We start from the raw sequence: 15,094 nt of genomic DNA on the forward strand, positions 1-15,094 counted from the left end.
TTCTATATTTCACCCAAGGGCTCTTACAAATAAAAGAATGAGCCTTCCATGTCACTAAACTCTTCTGGATACTGATCCAAAAACAGAAGGAAAGTGTTTGTATTTCATGTCTCTCCTTCCACCTTCCATCTCATGGGGCTGGACGCCCAACTCACTGCTGTAGACAATGTATTGCTTTCTTTCTCTGGGGGATACATGTCCAGTGGAGATGGAATTATAGTCCTGGGAAAAGGAGTGGTGTCACACCAACATCCCTCCCCCACTGTCTACCACTCAGGTAATTCCCCAAATGTAGCAGCCAGGCCTTCACTGACAAGCTTGGAAACTGCTTTTTAATGGTGAATGATTCCCTCAGTTTTCAGAAAACAAATGTATATGTGCAAAGTTTCCAGAATCTCTATTTCCAGAGTACCTCTCTATTTCTCACTCTGTGTATAAAATGGAAGCGATGTTCCATGTATTTCTGTAGAGACTGCTTATTATGACCAGAAATATTTATATAAAGTACCTATACAGTGGGTTATATGTAGCAGACAACCACTGGATGGAAGGTTTTCTTTGATTCATAATGATTGTGATCATTCCCTACTGCCCTCTGAGCATCTGTACCGAGATGTCTCAAAGTGCCCTCAAACTTAACACCTCTAAACCTGAACTCATGATCTATATTCCCAAATCTGCTCCCTGTCTGCTGCATTCTGCTTCTGTCTAATGGTACTACTGCCCACCCGACCACCCAGGCTACCTTACTTCATGTCTTCTTCCTCTCCTCCTCCCCCCTTCCCCTCCTTCTCCTCACTCCAAAAGGGTTGGGCTTTATGTCCTGAGCATTCTGTCTCCCAAAGATGGCTTGAATCCATCTCACTCACACTGTATTAGTCCAAGATTTTATTATTTTCTGCCTGGATGACAACAAAAACTATATAACTGTCTGTCTGTTTCTACTCTACCACAAACCATCCTCTCCATTGTGCTCTACAACTTAAATCTGATCACGATGCGCTCATCACTAAAGCCCTTCAGTGACTTTGCACCATGAACAAGAGTGCCCAGCTCCTGGTCACACACAAAATGCCCTCCACAGTCTAGCCCTGTCCTACCCTTCTTGCCTCATCTGCCGCCACCACCCGCCACTCTGGCCTCCACTCCAGCCACTCCAGCCTTCTGGCTGCTCCTCAGAGGTGCCGTTCCTTTTCATTCCTCCATGCCTTTGCAGTCACACTGCCTCTGTTCAGAATGCTTGTCCCACACTTTTCCACTTGGGAAACTTCCTCCTCAAGAGCTGATTCGAACATTCCTTCAACTTGAAGACTTTGGATATCTGGATATCGGATATTGAATCAAAATTAATCTCTCCTTCCCTATATTTACATAGCATTTTCTAACAGCTTTATTAAGATAAAATTCACATACCATAAATTTAACCATTTAAAGTGTACCACTCAATGGCTTTCAGTATATTCACAGTTATACAACTATCATCACAATCTAATTTGAAAACACTTTCATTACCCATAAAATAAACCTTATACTCATTAGCAGTCACCCCTCCTTCCTCTGCCCAGCCCTAGGCAACCACTACTCTACTTTCTGTCTCTATCGACTTGCCTATTGTGTGGATTGTTCAATAGAAGTGGGATCACAGAATATGTGGAATCATACAGTATCTTTTCTGACTAGCTTCTTTTCTTGTTTTTAAGGTCTATTCATGTTACACATACATCAGTGCTTCCTTCTTTTTAATTGCTGGATAATATTCCACTGTATGGATATACCACGTTTCATTCATCCATCCATCAGTTGATGGACATTGGGTTGTTTCCACTTTTTGACTATTATGGATAATGTTGTGAACATTAGTGTACGAGTTTTGTGTGTCCCATAGGAGTGTGCACACAACTCCACTATGACATTGCTCACTACTATAATTATCTTTATATTCCTCTCCATTGAATAATACAATCTTCTAGGGCCTTACCACTCTCAGGAACTGCCAAGCCACAAGCAAATCTGATGAATGAATGAATGAATGAATGAAGTTAATAATAAGCGGACACTTTTTTTTTGTAGACATTTTTTTAGAGCAGTTTTAGGTTCACAGTGGATACTCTTTTGAGCAAGGTGGAGCATGCATGGTCATATTTATTTTCAAGTAAGCAAAAGAAGAGTTTTGCCAATAAGCCAGGAAGTCAGTGGCAAAGTAGGGACAAAGTAATCCTAAACTCAACTAATGAAATAAATGACACCCACACCTTCCATGCACATGTAGATACTGCTTTACGTCTTCACTTGTCCTTTCATAAGATCACCTCATCTGATAGCGTGAGGTTGGCAGGAAAGGCTGCTATGAAAACCAAGTGAGGGACTTCCCTGGAGGTCCAGTTGTTAAGACTCCACACTTCCACTGCAGGGCGCGTGGGTTTGGTCCCTGGTTGGGGAACTAACATCCCACGTGTCCCGCAGTGCGGCCAAAAAACAAAAACAAGTGAAGTGTCTCACCGAAGCCATGTCTGCCTGCAGGGGAGGATGCTGAGCGCTTCCCAAAGCCACCCAGCTGGATGCCAGCTCTTCTCTCCCCACACCCCCCAACTCTCCCTCAGTCATGCTGGCTCCCGGCTCAGTTTTGAGACCCACGTTATTCTAATCACTTATTTTTAGTCCCCTGAGGGCATGGGACATAATACCTGCAAGAAGCCACTGCACACCACACCTCCTTCGTACCCACATGGAAAACCAGCAGGATGGCTTGTCCAGAGGTCAAGGCAGAAGGACTGTCCTCAGACACTCAGGGCAGGACCACTCGCTGGATGAGTCATCTCTCTTTGAATTTCCTGTTGGACGATTTAGACGTTATCATAAAAACTCCCATGGGTTTATCTCCAGAACGGCCTGGAGTTCACCTCCCTGGAGAATATGCCTCATCCTCTTTTGAGCTGATTAGAAATGGCAAAGCGCATTCAATGAAGAGAGCTCGAGCCTGACTGGTTGCTATTTAGAGCACATGATGGGCCACCCAGACCTCTGGGTGCCTCCCCACCCCCGACCCTGTGCACTGACACTGCTTCTCCAGACACCTTCAGTCACCCCTGAAGTTCAGGAGGTTCCTGGTGACAGCTCAGGATGCACAGACCCTAAAATAACTGATTAAGAGGTGGGTGCTATTTCTTTTTTTTTTTAATAAATTTATTTTATTACTTTTTAAATTTTTGGCTGTGTTGGGTCTTCGTTGCTGCCCTCAGGCTTTCTCTAGTTGCAGAGAGCAGGGGCTACTCTTCATTGTGGTGCGCAGGCTTCTCATTGCGGTGGCTTCTCTTGTTGCGGAGCATGACCTCTAGGCGCACGGGCTACAGTAGTTGTGGCACGTGGGCTCAGTAGCTGTGGCTCACAGGCTCTAGAGCACAGGCTCAGTTGTTGTGGCGCATGGGCTTAGTTGCTCCGCGGCACGTGGGGTCATCCCAGACCAGGGCTCAAACTCGTGTCCCCTGCACTGGCAGGAGGATTCCTAACCACTGCGCCACCAGGGAAGTCCCGAGGTGGGTGCTATTTCTAAAACAGTACAGCCTGTTCTGTTTGGGATGTGAGGGGATTACGTCACGTTATCTATTCCCATCACAAAGAGATGCTTTTCTGGCCTCCGGAGTACCAGCTCCCAACACCTACTTTACTGAGTGGCTCGTGCACACGCTGGGTCCAGGAATCCCAACCAGGTAAAAGGTAAGAGTTTCGCCTCCCATCCCAAGGGAGGGATATTTGAAAACGTTCCATCAAGAGAACAAGCATTCAGGTTGACGTGCTTGCTGTGTAGGAGGAGGGACTGAAACCCTGGAACTCATAGAACTCCCAAGTGACCTGAAAGAGCTGCGAGCAAGGCTCAGTCCCAGCCAGGGAGAGCAGCGCCCTTTCCCTCAAGCATTTGACAGGTGATGTCAGGAGAGGGGAAAGGGACCAAGCCCGTATGTCGCTGTGCCAGGAGGAAGGGTTTAGTGTCAGACCTCAGCTTCCCATGAAGGGGGAGAATGTATGTGACCCGAGGTCACCCACCACAAGCCGGAAGTGGGGAAGAGCTCAGGCTGCCTGGGTTCGGATCCTAATTCTGCCCCTTGCTAACAGGACACCCAAACCATCCCTCCACTGAAGAAGGAGGTCAATGTAAATATCCAGTGCGTAGAATTTTTATAAGGACTAAATGAATATTGACAGTTTAAACCTTTTTAAAAGGCCTGGCACATCAAAAGCGACATGTGTTTATAACATGAATTTTAAAAGTTCGACTGCCACCCTGACTCGGGAAGGATTTTCTTCGAACCATCACACACTGCTGCATTTCTGTGTTGATAAAGCCTGGGTACCAGCAATCAGAAATCTCTTCATGCGTCAATTCTTCTAAGACCTGGGACTAAAGATACTGTGAGCGATGAAAATAGTAAAAAATAATAATAGTAATATAAATGTACAATTCAACAAAGGCAGAATCTGAACTGGAATATAGGTAAGGCCATTTACTCAGATCCTTTTTTACTATCAAAAGACAAGGAACGCCTGTGATTTGGGGGGCTCTTCTAAAAGTAAGCTTGGGAAGGAAGAAAATTTTGGTTTGTTTTAGGTTTTTTTCTCAATCCCTAAATACTTCAAACTACATAACAGATTCAAAAAACGATTATTATCATCCGTTTCTGTCTGAAGCAGGAAGAAACCTTCATGTGACAATGGAAGGCAAGAACATCCTTGGATCCAAATATGTCAAATGCTCTATGACCTGTTTCAATATTTTAGGGGGAGATTTTTATTCATTACAAAAGAAATTTAGCTTTTCTGTTCAGGGACACACCATGAGCTAAATTTCAACTCTGGGCTGTGGGGCGCACCTGTGCAAACAGACTCTCCCACTTGGACCTGCCAGAGCCTGGAGATGTGCGTCTGTCACCATCCACCCGCGGAGTGTAGGAGGGAGGGGGTGCAGGCAGGCCCGGGATGAGACTCCGCCCACAGGCTGGGGCTGAGGGTGGCTTCGCTGGCACTTGGATGTAAGCCTCAAACACGCAGCGGTTCTGACCACAAAAGCTGCTGCAAGACACACTATCTTCCTATCCTTTCATTAGTATGTTGTAACTAAATGTCTACCGCCGCAAGGATTCCCACTTCAGCAACGCTATCTGCCACCTGCAATGGGAAACTTTTCTAGGATTTGAACGTTATCGCGCTAGGACATGCCTGTCACTCAGTACCATTTTAAGACATATAATGAGAGAACCAGGAATATGTGTTTTCTCGAGAGGAGCATCTCAGGAACATAAAACCAAATGCATATCCAGAAGAAATGTCTGTTAGGCTTCTAGAAACAAAAACCAACTGGAATATTTAAAATCATGAAGAAGGGGGAGGAAGAGAAAAAGAAAAATCTTAGATGTAAAGCAGGTGTGACAAGGTTTGCTTTCCTCATCAGTAAGAACAAAGTAAATATTAAGTAAGATTCCTTATTTTATTGCACACACACACACACACACACACACACACACACAATGGGTGGCAACTCATTCCTTCACTTTGACAAATACATACAGATACCTATGGCTCCTGCCATGTGCCAGGACTGCTCTAGGCACTGCGGATCCATCAGTGAACTCAGACGCAGGGCTCTGCCCTCCTGGCACTTCCTCTCCCGGAGCAGGAATACAACAAGCGAGTGAAGCATATGGAATACTGGTCGGTGCTCAGTGCTACAGAGGAGAATAAAACAGGGATTGGCCACCTGCCAAGCAGGAAGACAGCCTTCTCCAGAAACTGAGCCCTGACGGAAACTCGAGCTTGGACTTTCCAGAGGCCAGAATTGTGAGAAAATACATTTCTGTTGTTTAAGCCACCCATTGGTGCTATTTTGTTATGACAGCCCAAGCAGACTTGATTTGGGTACCGTGGAGTGGGGGGAGGATGCTGTAACAAATACCTACCATGTGGAAGAGGCTTCGGGACTGGGAAACGGGTAGAGGCTGGAGGAGTTTCGAGGCGCATGTGAGAGAAAGCCTACATTTCCATGAAGGGACCATTGGTAGAAAGATGGACCTCAAAGGCAATGCTGATGAGGGCTCAGAAAGAAAACAGGGGCACTGGAGAGACTGTCTCCATCATCTCAGAGAACAGAGAAAGAATGTTGGCGGAAATGTGGACCCAAAAAGCCACTCTGGTGAGGTCTCAGATGGAAAGGAGGAACATGTTATTGGAACTGGAGAAAAGGCCACCCTTGTGATAAAGCGGCTAAGAACTCGGCTGAATTGTGTTCTAGTGTTTTGTGGAAGGTAGAACTTGTAAGCAAGCGATCGGACTGGATATTTAGCTGAGGCGATTTCTAAGCAAAGTTTAGAAGGCTTCGCAGTGGTTTCCCCTTACCACTTACAGTAAAATGCAAGAGGAGAGGGAGAAATTGAGGAAAAATTAAGCCAAGAAGAACGAGAACTTGAAGATTTGGAAAATTCTCAGCCTGTTCATATTGCAAAAAAATGAGAAGAACGTGTTCTGAAGAGAACCCTAAGGGTGTGGCTGAAACACTCACTCTTTGATAAGGAGATTAATATGGGTATGAACCACAAATTTAATCCACTGCCTCAGAAGAAGCCCAGAAGAGACGGGATTATACCAGCAGAAACACTGCCAAGACCAGGGAGAGGGAAACGAAAGATGAAATGAAAGAAGGCTGCTGGATTTCTTGGATCCCACAGGACTGCACAACAGGGCTGCGAATGTTTGCTGCTCTTCAAGAGAAGAGAAGAATGACCCCAGAGGTGACTCGGGTCACCGGGGCTGCCTCCATCTTGGTTCCAAAGGGTGGAGCCACCACTGTGGTTTCAACGGGCTGAGCTGCAATGACCCAAAGCCCCTGGGGGCAGGGTCACTTGGCAGAGCCTGGGGTAGGGGGTACCCGCACCTAGCAGAGCCGGGGATGCTTGCCTAGAGCATGTGGGTGGCCGGAAGGCAGAGCATTGAACCAAAGAGGAAAATTCGTGAGCCTAATGGAGTTCTCCTTGCTCGTTTTTGGAGTTGCTTAGGACCCAAGGAAGCCAGTGGGGCTCAAGCAGAGTGAGTGAGGGGGACAGTGGTGGGTGAGGTGAGAGAGGAAACAGGAGTCAGACCACATGGGGGCTTGGAGAGCTCAGGCTTCATGGTTTTTTTGGCCACACTGCACTATCTTTTTTTTTTTTTTAAGATTTATTATTATTTTATTTTTATTTTTGTCTGCATCGGGTCTTAGTTGAGGCACGCGGGATCTTTGTTGAGGCATGCAGGATCTTTTATTGTGGCGTGTGGGCTCTTTGTTGCAGCACACGGGCTTCTCTCTAGTTGTGGCATGGGCTCCAGGGCCTGTGGGCTCTGTAGTTTGCAGCACGCAGGCTCTCTAGTTGAGGCACGTGGGCTCAGTAGTTGTGGCGCGAGGGCTTATTTGCCCCAAGGCATGTGGGATCTTAGTTCCCTGACCTGGGATCGAACCCGTGCCCCTCTGCAGTGGAAGTGTGGAGTCTTAACCACTGGACCATCAGGAAATTCCCTCATGCTTCATTCATGAGTCTGTAGTGAGTTATAATCCACACGTGGTGCTGGGGCTATAATAAAAATATCCTCAAGTTAAAATAATAAAATGTAAATATAAAATCCTCAACATTAAAAATCACAAAATAGGGCTTCCCTGGTGGCGCAGTGGTTGAGAATCTGCCTGCTAATGCGGGGGACACAGGTTCGAGCCCTGGTCTGGGAGGATCCTACATGCCACGGAGCAACTAGGCCCATAAGCCACAACTACTGAGCCTGTGCGTCTGGAGCCTGTGCTCCGCAACAAGAGAGGCCGCGATAGTGAGAGGCCCGCGCACCGCGATGAAGAGTGGCCCCCGCTTGCCACAACTAGAGAAAGCCCTCGCACAGAAACGAAGTCCCAACACAGCATTAATTAATTAATAAACTCCTACCCCCAACATCTTCTTTAAAAAAAAAAAAATCACAAAATAAATGTGAATAAGTTCTACCAATAAAAAGGTGAGCTTAGTTAAAGAAAAAGTATAGGGCCCCTTGAGGGTATATAAAACTCACCCAAGCTGGGGGGTGAAGGGGGAGTTGGAAACGTCTCCTTGAGGACGAGACATCCCAGTTGAGATCTGAGATAAAGAGGATTTAACCAGGAGGACAGGGGTGAGGATGCAGTTGAGGAGAGAGGATTTCAAGCAGAGGGGAGGCCTACGTGAAGGCTCCAAGATATGTTGAAGACCAGTGGTTCCAGGAGGTGAAAGGTGAGCTGATATTCCTGATCCAAGGGCAAGTGCACAAACAGAGCTGGAACAGAGGCAGGGCTGGATCTTACAAGGCCTTGTGAAGTACGCTTAGATTTTGAACTTTAGAGCAAGGCGATGTCAAGATGATTTTAAGTTAGAGGAACATCATTTTTCCATGTGCATTTTTAATGGAAAATGGATCATAGGAACAAACAGGAACCAGTGGAGACCTACTGGGAAGCCCTCACAAAACGTCCAGATGAGAGATACCGGCAGGTGGGTCTGGGGCAGCGGTTATTATATATCACCTGAAGCAGTCTACAAAGGCTCTCATGTAATTCCTAAGCCCAAGCATAAAGCAATGAAATGGATCATCAATGCAAAGGAGGGAGCAGGGCTGAAGCAACAGGCCCCAGGCAAGGAATTCACAGCTATGCTCCCCATTGTTGGGGACAGAGTAGGGTAAGGTCACCTCCACTAGTGAAAAGAAGAGAGGAAGAAAAAGAAAACGTTTGGTGCATACTACTGCCCGTGCTGAAGCTTTGAGCAAGTTACAGCCCCAGGAGGACAAAAGGACATGGATATAGAACAGATTCCTCACCACCACGAACTGAGCCAAGCTGCCTGCCTGTTCTGTGACCAGCCCTGTAATAGCCCCAAATCACTGCAGGACCAAAGTTCTGAAAAACCATTATAAGCCTGGATCTGGGCAGGGGGCCCCAGAGAACAGGTGGAGGAAATCTTAAAACCACTAGAGAGGGAAGGGTAAGACAAACGGGGAAAAACTAATTCAATGAAAGAAAGCCAACAAAATCAACAATCTGAATAAAACCAATGCCAAATTAAATGCATCTTCTAGAATACTATAGAAATATTATATATATATATAGGAATAAATTTCATTTTAAAAGTATAAGAAATTAGGAGACAAAAACAGTAAGAAATGAAACATGAACAAATGGACATAAGTAATTTTAAAGCTTGGAAGTAAAAAGATTGTCATTAGTATAATAACAAATAAATGGGACAGACTCTAGTCTAAACAAAACCAAAGTGTTCACTTCAGCAGCACATATACTAAAAAATTGGAATGATACAGAGAAGATTAGCATGGCCCCTGCACAAGAATGACATGCAAATTCGTGAAGCATTCCATATTTTTGGACATGGAAGCAACCTAAGTGTCCATCGACAGATGAATGGATAAAGAAGATGTGGCACGTATATACAATGGAATATTACTCAGCCATAAAAAGAAATGAAACTGAGTTACTCATAGTGAGGTGGATGGACCTAGAGTCTGTCATAAGTAAGTCAGAAAGAGAAAAATAAATACTGTCTGCTAACACATATATATGGAATCTAAAAAAAAAAAAAAAGTGGTTATGAAGAACCTAGGGGCAGGACAGGAATAAAGACACAGACGTAGAGAATGGACTCGAGGACACAGGGAGGGGGAAGGGTAAGCTGGAACGAAGTGAGAGAGTGGCATGGACATATATACACTACCAAATGTAAAATAGATAGCTAGTGGGAAGCAGCCGCATAGCGCAGGGAGATCAGCTCAGTGCTTTGTGACCACCTAGAGGGGTGGGATAGGGAGGGTGGGAGGGAGACGCAACAGGGAGGAGATATGGGGATATATGTATATGTATAGCTGATTCACTTTGTTATAAAGCAGAAACTAACACACCATTGTAAAGCAATTATACTCCAATAAAGATGTTAAATAAATATATAAATAAAAATAAATAAACAAAACCAAAGAGAGAATATCGTATAATCAGAAAACTTGCTAAGAGACTAGAACTTAATTATTCCAGTCACGAAAAAGAAATGACAATTATGTAACATGAGAGAGGTGCTAATTTTCACTCCAACGGCAATCATATTACAATACATAAATGTATCAAAGTAACACACTGTACACCTTAAATTTACACAATGTTATATGTCAATTATATTTCTTTTTTTAATTTTAATTTTATTTATTTATTTATTTATTGCAGGATCTTAGTTCCCCGACCAGGGGTCGAACCCAGGCCCCGGCAGTGAAAGCGCCAAATCCTAACCACGGGACCACCAGGACATTCGCCAATTATATTTCAACAGAAAAAAAAAGGTGTGGGAAATTGCCTTATTGTTCTAGGTTCTCACTTTTCCCTATATTCATGCCTTTTGATGTGTGACTTTGTGGTTGTTTGGGGGTTTTGTTTGGGGGGGCTCTTTTTGCTGTTTTTAAAATATATAGTGTTAGTCCTTTTACATTAGTAATAATAATGAAAGTGAACCTTTATTAAGTGCTTACTATATGGAGGAAGTGTTCATTTGACTAATTTTCTTACAGGGTTTGTAGGGAGAATTAAATGCAGACATTTTTACATCACAAAAGCAGGAAACTGTTGAAAGTATTTAATATCCTACATGTGGTTTACATAGTTTGGTCTGTCAAACTGTGCTGTTGTTTTCCTTTGTGTGATAACAGACAAAATGTGGATGCCACATTTTAAGACTGACATGGGTAAACGAGAGTACTTCCTGAGGAAGTGATGGGATGGCAAGAGTATGGGAAACAAGGCCTGTAAGGACCAGTGAAAGGAAGTGAAGGTGTTTATACTAGAAGGAGAAGGCTTCCAGGAAACACAAGAACTGCTCTCAAACCCAACAAGACAGTGTGTGAAAAGGGGATTACATTTATTCTGAGTAGTTTGAGAGGATGAACTATAACCAATAAATGAAATGCATATGATAGTAGATTTTGGACCAAAAAAAAAAGGAAAATGCACCAACAATTCAAGCTGTCTAACACGGAAGAACCTGCTGCGTGTGAACCAGTGGGTTTCTATTCCTGGATGTCCATGAAGATCAGAGCTTTGGAGAAGCAATTTGTAAATTAAGTTAAAAATTATACCAGATGATATGAAAAGACTCTTCTAAATCTAAGCTAATATATGACATCACCAATATTATAATCCCTTTTTTTCACTATACCTGCTACTGGATATTGAAATATATGCTTTATATATAAATCTCCAAAATGCACCTATGGTGAGTTCAGTCTGCATAAAAGTGATGTTTATGAACTTCAAATAGACACTACACTGAGTGAGGATGAGAGGCTATTGCTGAATTAGCGATTCATCATTTGGGAAAGAATGGACCTTTTCAAAGAAATATAGAACAATATTTAAAGTCTACAAAATGAAAGTGTATTGGACCGTATATCTACTTCTTGTGCACCTTTAGTATATGTTTAAAATCACCATATCCACTTTTGACCAAGCCTCAGTTCTGTCCTCTGCTGAGGATTTAAGAAATCTCGTAAAGTAGAGGCAAGAAGAGCCCCCGCCCTCAGTCTCAGGAGCCAGCAGGACTCTGAACCCTCCAGGGGATAAGAACAGTCCTGCTTCTGGCCCAAAGCACAGGGTCTCCCCCCACACGCATGCTCTCCAGGGAGGTAGACGTGACCTATTCATAGTAAGGAAGAGAAACTCAGAGGACTTAAGTGTGCCAAGAAGGGTCTTTTTTTTCTTTCTGAGTCAGCAGCAGTTTGAATGCTCTAGCTTAGTGCATTAGAATGGCCTTCAGGATGGGGTGGAAGAGGGAAAGGGGGAAAGAGAAGGTGCAGCACAAGGAGGTCCCTGGTGGGGTCACCTTGATTAGGGTGGTGGTCATCCAGATATGCATGTGAGATAAAATTGCATAGAACACACACACACACACACACACACACACACACACACATGCAAATACCGGTGAAAGCTGAATGAAACCTGTAGCCTGGTTGCCAGTTTTGTACCAATGTCAGTTTCCTGATTTTGATAATTTCCTAAAGCTATAAGAGATGATACTGATGGGGGAAGCTGGGGGAAGGTTAGAGAGGACTCTGTACTATTTATGCTACTTCTTGTGAGTCTAAAATCATTTCAAAATAAAAAGTACAAAACAAAAGAAAGGAGGAGGAAGAGGAAAGGGGAAGAGGAAAACTTGCCTCAAAGCTGTGAATGAAGAGGGAAATACGAAAAAGAGGGAGAGAAGGCAAACCCCCATAAGAGGGGGACTGCCTGTTTCCTGGATCCCCTAGTTGCATGAAGTCCCTACGAGGCTTCCTTCTCTAGCCTCACCTCCCTTCTCTAGCCTCACCTCCCTCAAGGCCATCTTCCTCTAGGGCACTGGATACACTTTTGAAAAATCTGACCAGGTCTCTCTCAAGCTTACCCATCATTAACAGGGCCCTCTTACACCTGCTCCCCCCACCCCATGGACTCGGCCATCTGGGGATGCCTGCACAAGCCTTGCCTTTTAACGCTTCTCACTTGGCTCAGCTGATGCCACTGCCTGTTACACCCTTTCCCTCCCCCTTCAGCAACTCTGCCTCCTCTTTCAAGTCATCAGCTAAGTAACCCAGATTCTGAGGTGTCTCTCCTCCCCGTCCCAGGGCTGAGCTAAGTCCCCCTCCCCGGTGCTCTGCTTGCTTGGGTCCGGGAGATATTCAGTTCTGTCTGTCTGGGCACCATCGACTCAGAACAGGAGCCCAAACAGTCAGAATGGAGGCTGGGCACAAGCAGCAGGTTTGGCTAAGCCCAACAATCTGAGGGACTTTCAGGGGAATTCCCCTTCTTCACCCCTCAATCCAGCACACTGTCTGAAATGACAAGTTCATGTCTCCCCCCACCCCAGACTGAGAGCTCCTCAAAGCAGGGATGGTCTTTCTTCTCTGGACCCTTGGAGCCTAGCAGAGCGCCCACCGCAGGGTTGGTTCTCAACAAATCTATGTTCTGATCACCTGACCTAGAAGACAGACTTCCTGGCCACATGTTGCTTAGAAGCAAGCACTTCACGTCCAAATCCATAAGGCAGGATGAGTAGCCTTTTCCTGAGATTGTAAAGAGGCAACCAGAGAAGTCACTGCTTCCAAGGTGGGTACAGCATCCGGGTTGAACCAGAGGGAGGCCATGGAGGCCGAATTGCCAGAGCCAATGGCGTGGCTCCTGCCAGGACAGTGACCAGCCACACAGCCAAGGCACGGGCTCCTCAGAGACCTGGGCACCTGACCAGGGTGGAATTTTCCTGAACACAGAAAGAGGAGCATCTCCCATAAGTAGAGAAATTCATCAAACTTAGAAATGTGCTGATGCAATAAAGCATCACAGCAGCCCAAAAGCAGTAGCAATTAAGGTTGAAAGCTGCACGCATTTCAAAAGCGCCCCTAGCACGCCCCTAGCGCCCCTGCAGCCAGCCTAAGTGTAAATACAGGGCAGCAACGGGAGACCCAGATCAGCAAGGACGCGCAGGTAAGCCAAGGAGAGCGAGGACCACCAGGGCTGGCCCGTCTCACACTCCGGGGTGAGGTGGATGCCACAGCTAATTCTTCTGTAGTCTCTTCAAAGTTCCCCAGTTTTATTTGGGTACTTTCGCTGCGGAGCACAGGCTCCGGACGCGCAGGCTCAGAGGCCATGGCTCACGGGCCCAGCCGCTCCGCGGCATGTGGGATCTTCCCGGACCGGGGCACGAACCCGCGTCCCCTGCATCGGCAGGCGGACTCTCAACCACTGCGCCACCAAGGAAGCCCTGGGTGCTTTTTAAAAAATTTTTATCTTATATTGGAGTATAGTTGATTAACAATGTTGTGTTAGTTTCAGGTGTACAGCAAAGTGATTCCGTTATACACATAAATGTATCTATTCTTCTTCGAGTTCTTTTCCCATGTAGATTATTACAGAATATTGAGCAGAGTTTATCTGGGTACTTTTCAATTTAGATTTCCAAACTTCTGAGTAACAGACACTCAGCTAAGGACAGTTAAAGGAGAAACAATTTAAAGTAGAGTGGAATTAGTCATCATCTCAGCCTGATGTTAACGCCCTTACTGTGACTGCCCATAACTGAATCTTCCAGGCCTCCAATCTCATAGACACTTGTTAGCCACTGGGGCTCTGACTTAGGGAATTCTAGAGATCAGGCCTCCTCTGACCTTGCAAAGCCTCTGTGATTTGGCCGTGGTTTGCACTTAGGGAAGCCCTCAAGTATATATGACTCAGTAAGGCAGTTGCAGAGGAAGAAGAGGACAGTTCAGCCCAGTGATGCTTTTGAAAGGACCTGGGACTCATATACATCAAATATAAAGTCCTTCAGGCCACCGGGGCAAATCAGGCAGGTCAGGGCTTCTCCCCTTCAAACACATCGCTCAGACTGCCCCTTCTCCTTGAAGGCTGCCCTAGGCATCCACTGAGACCTCACCATTTCATTTGTCCAATTTTATTCTGGAGAGAAGGGCTCTCAACCAGCAGATATGGGTCTCCTCTCTCCTCCCCCTCCATTCCCCAGCCCTTTAGGATATCAACTATGAACAGCTGTATCCACCCATTGTGGGAAATGGAAAGCAGTGGGAACTGGGAAGGATGCTCACGTTAACTGAGGACCCATTTTGTGCCAGACACTTGTCACAGACCATCTCACACAGAACAAGGAATAAAGGGCTTCACTAGCAAGTGAGAAAGATAACTCCCAAAAAACCCTTTTCAGTTCCAGTTGGATAATTTCTCTTTGTCATGTCCATTATTCTCTAAATTTAGGGTGGCCCCATGTAGAAGTAACTCTGCCGCGATCGTTGCCTTCAGCTTGGAATCAGAGGAAGTCGGGTTTTTGCGCCTTGCCTGGAGCTTCTGAAGGCTAATCTTGCCTCGAGTCAAAGGGGAATGCCCTGAGGTTTCTAATCGTGGGAGCTGAGGAATGCCTTAGGACAGGTCTGCTTTTCAAATATATTTACATTCCAAGGTAATGAATGGGCAGTACCTGGAAATTAGTCAGGGAAAATGTTATTTTTGGTAAATGCCAGCCTC

At 45.4% G+C, this 15,094-nt stretch overlaps 1 protein-coding gene and 1 non-coding gene across 2 annotated transcripts in view; both read left to right on the plus strand.

Moving 5' to 3' along the window:
• Positions 1 to 15,094, plus strand: part of ESCO1 (establishment of sister chromatid cohesion N-acetyltransferase 1) — a 1,212,023-nt gene that overhangs the window by 625,545 nt on the left and 571,384 nt on the right. The gene's annotated exons all lie outside the window — the stretch shown is intronic.
• Positions 9,306 to 9,414, plus strand: LOC117202843 (U6 spliceosomal RNA). The gene has a single exon (XR_004485334.1). It is a non-coding gene; the product is annotated as a U6 spliceosomal RNA (small nuclear RNA).

Source organism: Orcinus orca, chromosome 15 (assembly GCF_937001465.1).
Source record: "Orcinus orca chromosome 15, mOrcOrc1.1, whole genome shotgun sequence".
Lineage (NCBI taxonomy): Eukaryota > Metazoa > Chordata > Mammalia > Artiodactyla > Delphinidae > Orcinus > Orcinus orca.